We start from the raw sequence: 9,067 nt of genomic DNA on the forward strand, positions 1-9,067 counted from the left end.
ATCTAGTCCAGTATATATTTTCCGGTTTACCATTTATTCGTATGGCACAATATAAGTTTAATATTATAATTTTTTCTATACTAAACTTAATTGTTAGAATTTAGTATTTATTATTAACAATTATCTAATTTATTAATGTTTCGTTGTACTAGTATAGTATAAGTAGTGTCTAACTTATTAGCGAGATTAATAAACTTTAATAATAAGATTAAAATAATACAATTAGTATCTAATTATAATAATATATGTTGGCGTGAGTTGTAATACATGGGTAGATAGGAGGAATTATAGGAAGGGGGATGGAAAGAAGGAAGGGGGATGGAAAGAAATTCTTTCCATCACACGAGAACGTGATTATAGCAACCTGTTCTGTATAGCCAAAAATAGAAGATTTGTTCTACTCGTATATATTGTAACAACCGATTGTAATTGATTATGAATGAAAGAGTAAATATTTTGACATGGTATCAGAGAAAAATCCTGGACCTTCTTCTTCTCGAAAACCCTAATACTTGCTTTTCCTTACCTCGCCAACCATGTCGTCGGATTCTGATCCAAAGCACCAGTCCATGTTTATCGAATTCACTTCAAAAATTACTGAAGCTCTTAGCAGAGTCCAAACACCGACCTTGTCCACCGAACCCCCTGCTGCTCCGATTGGCATTAAGTTGGATGGCACCAACTATGCCCTCTGGTCCCAAGTTATCGAGATGTACATCTCGGCCAAAGACAAGTTGGGATATATCAATGGTGATTTTCCACAACCATCGCCGACGGATCCCTCCTTTCGCAAATGGCGTACAGATAACGCCATTGTCAAAGGCTGGCTAATATACTCAATGAATTCCTCATTGATAGGGAATTTCATTCGGTTTCCTATTGCCAAAATGGTGTGGGACTCCATTACTACCACTTATTTTGATGAGAGTGACACGTATCAGGTATATGACCTTAGACGTCGTGTGACGTAGCTTAAACAAGCTGGAGGCTCCTTGGAGAAATACTACAATGATCTTCAGGGGTTATGGCGTGAGATTGATTTCCAGCGTCCTAATCCAATGGAGTGTGCAGTGATATTCATTTGTATAATACTATCCTTCAAGAAGACCAGGTGTATGTTTTCTTGGATGGCCTTGACGACCGATTGGACAAGATTCGGGGTGATGTGCTGCAACTTCATCCATTCCCTACCGTAGAGCAAGCATATGCTCAAGTCCGCCGCGAAGCAATTCGCCAGACTGTTATGATAACTGGCAGCCTAGATGGTGTTCCTAGTGCTGCTCTCACCACCAAAGGACTGCGACTTGGACTTGCCAATGGGAAGCAGAAATCTCGTGCGTCATCTGACGGCTTGAAATGCACTCATTGTGGAAATTAGAGACATACACGTGAAACTTGCTTTAAGTTGCACGGGTATCCTGATTGGTGGAATGATCTCTAGGCTAAGAAACTTCGTGACCCAGCTCACAATGATGAGGGTCTTGGTATCGTAGCGGTGGCTCATGCAAAACCTCACCTGTCTTTTACACCAGCGGTTGCCCACGGTTCGGACATTCCTTCTTTTCCTGACTCAGGTAATCTTGGCTGTGTTTGTTTTACTTTACCTGGTAATGCTGAACGTAGTGAATGGCTGCTGGACTCTGGCGCCACTGACCACATGACATTTGATGCTAAGGATTATACACAGACTTCATTACCAAGACATACCAATATTGCTAATGCAAATGGTGCTATTTCCCCTATTACTGGCGTGGGCACCGTGAACTTAACCCCTACTCTGCAGCTACCTAATACGTTACTTGTTCCATCTTTATCTCATAAGCTTATCTCCGTAAGCCAAGTGACGTCTGATCTTAATTGTATTGTACTTATGTACCCTGCCTTTTGTCTTCTCCAGGACATTCTCACAAAGGAGATCATTGGGCGTGGTACTAAGAGATGGGGGCTTTATTATATGGAAGACTTTAGCGTGGGCAGAGCTCATCACATGCAGCATTCTGTTGGTGTCAAAGAGAAGGAGATTTGGCTTTGGCACCATCGTTTAGGACACCCGTCCTTCACCTACATGAAACACTTGTTTCCGGATTTGTTTTCTAAATTGAAGCATTTCAATTTTCAATGTGAAACTTGCATTTTAGCAAAAATTCATTGGGTTCCTTATCCTTTGCGTCTGAATAAAAAAGATACTCCTTTCGCCTTGATACATTTTGATGTGTGGGGTCCGTCCCGAATTACTATTGTGTCTGGATTCAAATGGTTTGTGTTGTTTGTTGATGATTGTACCCGCATGACTTGGCTTTATTTGCTAAAACGTAAAGATGAAATTTTTAGTGTGTTTAAGTCATTCCATGTTATAATAAACACCCAATTTTCTGCTAAGGTTCAAGTGTTTCGATCAGACAACGGTGGTGAATATGTTAATCACCAATTTCGGGATTATTTCAAACATCATGGCATTCTTCATGAAACTTCATGCCCCCAAACCCCTCAGCAAAACGGTATTGCTGAGCGAAAAAATCACCACGTTCTTGAGACTGCACGAGCTATCTTAATAGGTGCCCACACTCCTTCTCGATATTGGGCAGATGTTGTTACTACTTCCGTGCACCTTCTGAACCGAATGCCCTCTAAAGTGTTGGGGTTTCAAACACCATTACAAGCCCTTGCAACACATACTCCCCTGCCCACGGTCTTGATGCTTCCACCCCGTGTGTTTGGGTGCGTTGCTTATGTCCATCTCCATAAGAACCAACGGACAAAGCTAGATCCATGTGCTCGTCGATGCTTATTTTTGGGGCATGCATTTCACCAAAAAGGTTATAGATGCTATGACCCCACTACTCATCGCACTTATATCTCCATGGATGTCACCTTCATGGAAACCGAAACCTTCTTCCCACCCACTTCTCCTCTTCAGGGGAGACTGGCCAGGAAGAGTCAAAATGGGTGGAACTAGATTGGCCAGGATTGTCCGAAGCACATGAGGAGCCGATGCAATCAGTAGGTGTTTCTCAAGCTCTTGAACATCAAGAAGTTAATCATCAAGAAGTCAATCACGAAGCAGTCAATCATGAAGCTGCAATTTCTTCCCCCTCTGTAGTACCCGAAGACCCAACTCCTAAGAATGATCATGAGGTAAGCTCTTTGAACGATAATGTTATAGAATCTCCTGCTGGTTATGTACTACATCACAGGCACAATCGTGGCAAACCACCAAGCCGCTACTCACCAGATATTGAAGAAAGAAGATCACTATATCCCATTCCAACTGTGTCCACAAAGGGGCTAACAAACCCCTCAAGACCTTTATGCATGACGTTTCTACCCAGCATGTTCCAACGAGGGTAGAGGAAGCCATGGAAGACCCGAAGTGGACTCAAGCCATTAAAGAAGAAATGGAAGCCTTAATGAAAAATGAGACATGGAGCCTAGTACCATTACCGAGAGGAAAGAAAACAGTTGGGTGCAAGTGGGTGTTCTCTATCAAACACAAAGCTAATGGTTCTATAGAGAGGTACAATGCAAGACTCGTGGCAAAAGGGTATACACAAACATATGGTGTAGACTATCAAGAAACTTTCTCACCAGTAGCTAAACTAAATACTATTAGAGTGTTGTTATCTCTTGCAGCGAACTTAGATTGGCCACTATATCAGTTTGATGTGAAGAATGCCTTTCTTCATGGTGATATTGAAGAAGAGGTGTATATGGACATTCCTCCAGGCTACTCAGTGACCACGAGAACTAATGAGGTGTGCAAATTGCAGCGAGCTTTGTATGGATTAAAGCAATCGTCGCTGGCGTGGTTTGGGAGATTTAGCTTGGCAATGAAGAAATATGGTTTCAAACAAAGCAACTCAAATCATACTTTATTTCTTAAAAGACAACAGGGCAAGGTAACCGCTTTAATTGTTTATGTCGATGATATGATTACAACAGGAGATGATAGAGAAGAAATATCATGGCTCCAAGGGCAATTGGCTAGTGAATTCGAAATGAAAAATCTAGGTGGGCTCAAGTATTTTCTGGGGATTGAAGTTGCTAGATCAAACCATGGCATCTTTCTATCCCAAAGAAAATATATCCTAGATTTATTATCTGAGGTTGGATTGTTGGAATGCAAACCGGTAGTTACCCCGATTGTCCAGAATCACAAGCTTGGGAATTATCCAGACTAGAAACTAGCTGATAAGGGGAGATATCAATGGTTAGTTGGCAAACTAATTTATTTATCACATACTCGTCCAGATATTGCATATGCTGTGAGTGTGGTGAGTCAGTTTATGCATTGTCCAAGTGAGGAACATATGGAGGCTGTAACTCGGATACTGAAATACTTGAAGTCATCTCCAGGGAAAGGGCTCATGTTTTCTAAGAATAATCACTTGGAAGTCGAAGGTTATACAGACGCAGATTGGGCCGGGAACATCTCAGATAAGAAGTCAACCTCTGGGTATTTCACATTTGTTGGTGGGAACCTTGTGACATGGAGAAGTAAAAAACAAAAAGTAGTGGCACTCTCAAGTGTAGAAGCAGAGTTCCAAGGGATGGCAAAGGGTTTATGTGAACTTCTTTGACTGAGAAGGTTGCTAACCGAGATTGGCTTTGCTTCCACATCAGAAATGAGTCTTTTCTGTGATAATAAAGCTGCAATAGATATTTCTCATAATCCGGTTCAGCATGATAGGACTAAACATGTGGAGGTGGATCGGCACTTCATCAAACATAACCTTGAGACAAAGACAATTCGATTCCCATTTGTCAAATCTGAAGATCAGCTAGCAGATATACTTACCAAAGCCATGTCCGGTAAAGAATTCTACAACTCACTAGTCAAGCTGTGCATAAGGGATCCGTATGCATCAACTTGAGGGGGAGTGTTGGCTTGAGTTGTAATACATGGGTAGATAGGAGGAATTATAGGAAGGGATGATGGAAAGACAAGAATGTGATTATAGCAACATGTTCTATATAGCCAAAAATAGAAGATTTGTTCTAGTCGTATATATTGTTACAACCGATTTTAATTGATTATGAATGAAAGAGTAAATATTTTGACAATATAAGTAGTGTCTAACTTACATCAAATGTTATGTTAATTTTATGTTATATTAATTAACAATTTAACATATAATATATATAATATAATATAAAAATTAAATTTATATATATATATATATTGGTCTAGTTCAATTTAAACAAATTTTTAAAATATAAAAATCGATACCACGCTGGTTTAGGATCGGTTTCGACTCTTCGGAACGGGTACTACATCTAAACAAGGCTGCTTTTATATCTTCAAAACACCGTCAGTGGCAAGCTGTGCTCGCACTCTAGGGCGAGCAAAGAAATTCATCACAAGGCTGCTTGAATATGTAGTATGGACGTTTCAGCAGGGGTATTTTAGTATAATATGGTATCTATAGAAGGGCAATTTGGTACAAGTAATTACAAGAACTCGCCTACCGGGTATGGTTTAAATTCGCTCTTTTATTATGAATATATATAAGAAATTTTGTTCTTTATATTAAATTTTATTATTTTTAAGCACATCAATTAGTGTGCCATACTTTAAATGGCTGCTCTAAAATCAAATTCAATGTCACTTTAGAGACATTGACCACTAAGGATAATAAAATTAAAAATGAGACGGGACCCATTATGAGGAAAAAATATACGACTTGGCATACCCACATGTTTGGACTAAGGACCATTTGTAAAGTACACTGTAATTTTCTTTTGAACAATCGTGCCGAGATTTTTCATTTCCAACGTAATCACTTTTATTTAAGCGTGGTTGGAGAATGAGATCGATCGAGAATTTTATGAATAATAATAAAATAATTTATAAATATAGTTAGATTGTTTAAATTAAGTATTTATTAAGTTTTAAAAAATAAGAGAAAAATTGAAAAAAAATATTATAAAGTTAAAATATTATTTTTTAATATTATTTTTGTTTAAAAAATTGAAAAATTTGAACTGTTTTTTATTTTTTATTTGAAAATTTAGAAAAGTTATAATTATTAGTTTAAAAAAATTATAATAATTAGTTTGAAAGTATTTGTATTTAAACGATGTTTAAAAAGTAAATGATATAGAATGAGATGAGATGAGATGAGATGATATATGTTTCCAAACATCCTTTTACAGCATAATGAATTTTATTATTTAATTACTATACAACCGTAAAATATTTTACCATTCTCTTATAATTATTTCACAACTTCTCAATTAAATAATACAATCCTAAAATAATAGTAATTTTTTGCGATAATTTTTGCTTATCGCTGAAATTGAACAAAAAATACACTTTAATTTCATTGAAGATGCAGTGAATTAAAAATCGCCGAAAATGCTCAAATGCAGCGATTAATAGAGGCATTTGCGACGATTTTAAACGCTTAAAAAAACTTGATTTCTTGTAGGGATAATATTCTCACACTTTTAAATAAAATATAATAAATAATTTAATTTTTTTAAATTTTAAAATAAAAATTATATTTTAATAATAATTTATAACTTTTAACTTATCTCAACTTAATTCACTGTCCAAATCTCCTATTATCCAACTCTTGACTTTTAGGTACGAAATATATATTGTTGAGTCAACGTTCAAGAGAGGCAGCACACCACGTTCCCTAATCAAGTCTTTGCTCACGTACGTGAGAACACCCGGTCAATAATAAGGGCGATAAAAATATAATCGCCTCCCGAGCAACGCCAGATGAAGTCATTTTTAATAAGAAATGAATCGTCCAAAGTCTGCTTTACTCAATAAAAAAACTTGACTTGTAATCGTACTTTAGGCTGAGCTGGGAGTTAAAATTAACATCACCTTAAGTTGAGTTGAGTTGAGTTGAATTTTTATAAATAATAATAAATTATAATAGTAGAGTGAATTTTATAAAATCTATTTAAAATGAGTTTAGATATATTTAGATATTAAAATAAATTTAAAAGTATTTATAAGAATTTGAAAGATGTTGTGGATCACATGTGTAAAAAGACGTTGAGTTGAAAAAATTATAAATTTTATGTATAAAAAAATTTTAAATTAAGATGAATCTAATAATTTAAGAATTAACTATTTAGATATTAAGTTAGGATTGAGATTCAAATCAAGTCCAAGTATCAAACATAATAAACCTTATTATTACGGCCGCCTTTGAAGAAAAATTTGTTTCCGTTTTTTTTTTTTTTTTTTTCCTCCATCAAATAGAAGATAAGAATTGATCAGAAGCGCAAGCCAGCCAAAGGCCACACTAGTTCACTATATAAAGGAACGGAAGCTAGCAATAACTTGAGCAGCGTGAGAGTCTGACAGATCGTAGACTTCAAAAATGGAGAAAATAGAGCACACGACTGTCGCCACAAATGGCATAAACATGCACGTGGCGTCGATAGGGAAAGGCCCAGTAGTCCTCTTCCTCCACGGCTTCCCTGAGCTCTGGTACTCTTGGCGACACCAGCTTCTCTACCTCTCCTCCCACGGCTATCGCTGCATCGCCCCCGACCTTCGCGGCTATGGCGACACCGACGCCCCACCCTCCCTGCCTCTTACACAGCTTTCCACATCGTCGGAGACCTCGTGGCCCTCCTTGACCAGCTTGGTATCGACCAGGTCTTCTTGGTCGGCCATGATTGGGGAGCTATGATTGCCTGGTACTTCGGTTGGTTCAGGCCAGATCGAATCAAAGCTATGATCAACCTGAGCGTGCCATTACTTCCCAGGAATCCGGCGTTTGATCATGTGGAAGGCTTCAGGGCTTTGTTTGGTGATGATTTTTATATGTGCAGGTTTCAGGTAAATTATAAATTGCCGTATTAATACAACAAATTCGAAACAGCTCGTTACATGAGATTAATTAAATTGTTGGTGCAGAAACATGGAGAAGCTGAAGAAGATTTTGCTTGTGTCAATACCGCAACACTACTGAACAAGTTCTTTTCGGTTGGTCCAAATCCTGTGTTGGTACCTAAAGAAGTGGGATTTAGAGGATTGCCAACACCAGATGCATTGCCTTCTTGGTTGTCAGAAGAAGATATTAATTATTATGCCACCAAATTTAACCAAACAGGTTTCACCGGAGGATTGAACTATTATCGAGCTCTCCACCTGTAAGCGCCTGTTTCAAGCATCTTTGTGTCGATTGAACTATTATCTAATGCATCTCTACTCAAAGTAAAATAAACATCAAGTATTATCTAATGCATCTCTAAACTTTGTCTTAAATGGCAGAAACTGGGAGCTCACAGCGCCATGGGCTGGATTACAAATCAAAGTACCAGTCAAGTTCATAGTGGGAGACCAGGATACCATCTACCATATCCCAGGTGTCAAGGACTATGTAAGTGGTGGTGCTTTCAAGAAAGACGTGCCGGGTTTGCAAGACGTAGTTGTGATAAAAGGAGCATTTCATTTTATCCATCAAGAAAAGGCTGATGAGGTTAGCGCCCACATACATGAATTTATCAACAAGTTCTGAGTGTGCGATAAGAAAGTATTTTCAGGTTGACTGTGGATCACCGACGGCCGACCAACGAATTAAATAAGCATGTAATGTTTTTTTTTTTTTTTGAATTAAATAAGCATGTAATGTTGATTGTGTGTACTGAACGTACAAATCAACAATTACTGGTGCTATTTTCTTATGTTATTTATGCCTTTTGCATATGCTTAATTACAGTTAACAGCAACGTACGTAAGCTCTGCCACTTGCAAATAAAATAATGTCTTTTGTCATTTTTTTCGTACCAACTTATAAATATAATTTTGCAAGAAAACGTCACAGTAAATTTTATGAAAATAAGCTTAGAAATTGATATATAAGTTTCATATAATATATTAGATCTATTTTATAAAAAAATTAATTTTATGATTTAATGTATCATGATATCAATTAGCCACGTCAATATGGATTTCTTTTTATGAAATTTTTTGTAGCTAAAACATTTCTCATCAGAGTCTACAAAAATTAATATATATAACAGAGCTAATATTTATTTCATTGGTCATGGTCCAATTTTGAATATTTGGTAGCTTGGTGCTAGCAAGCACATATAT

At 37.2% G+C, this 9,067-nt stretch overlaps 1 pseudogene; it reads left to right on the plus strand.

Annotated features, from left to right (window-relative positions):
• The first annotated feature begins 7,289 nt into the window (after positions 1 to 7,289).
• Positions 7,290 to 8,746, plus strand: LOC121262538 (annotated as a pseudogene).
• The last annotated feature ends 321 nt before the right edge of the window (positions 8,747 to 9,067 follow it).

Source organism: Juglans microcarpa x Juglans regia, chromosome 4S, assembly GCF_004785595.1.
Source record: "Juglans microcarpa x Juglans regia isolate MS1-56 chromosome 4S, Jm3101_v1.0, whole genome shotgun sequence".
In the NCBI taxonomy this organism is placed as follows: Eukaryota; Viridiplantae; Streptophyta; class Magnoliopsida; order Fagales; family Juglandaceae; genus Juglans; species Juglans microcarpa x Juglans regia.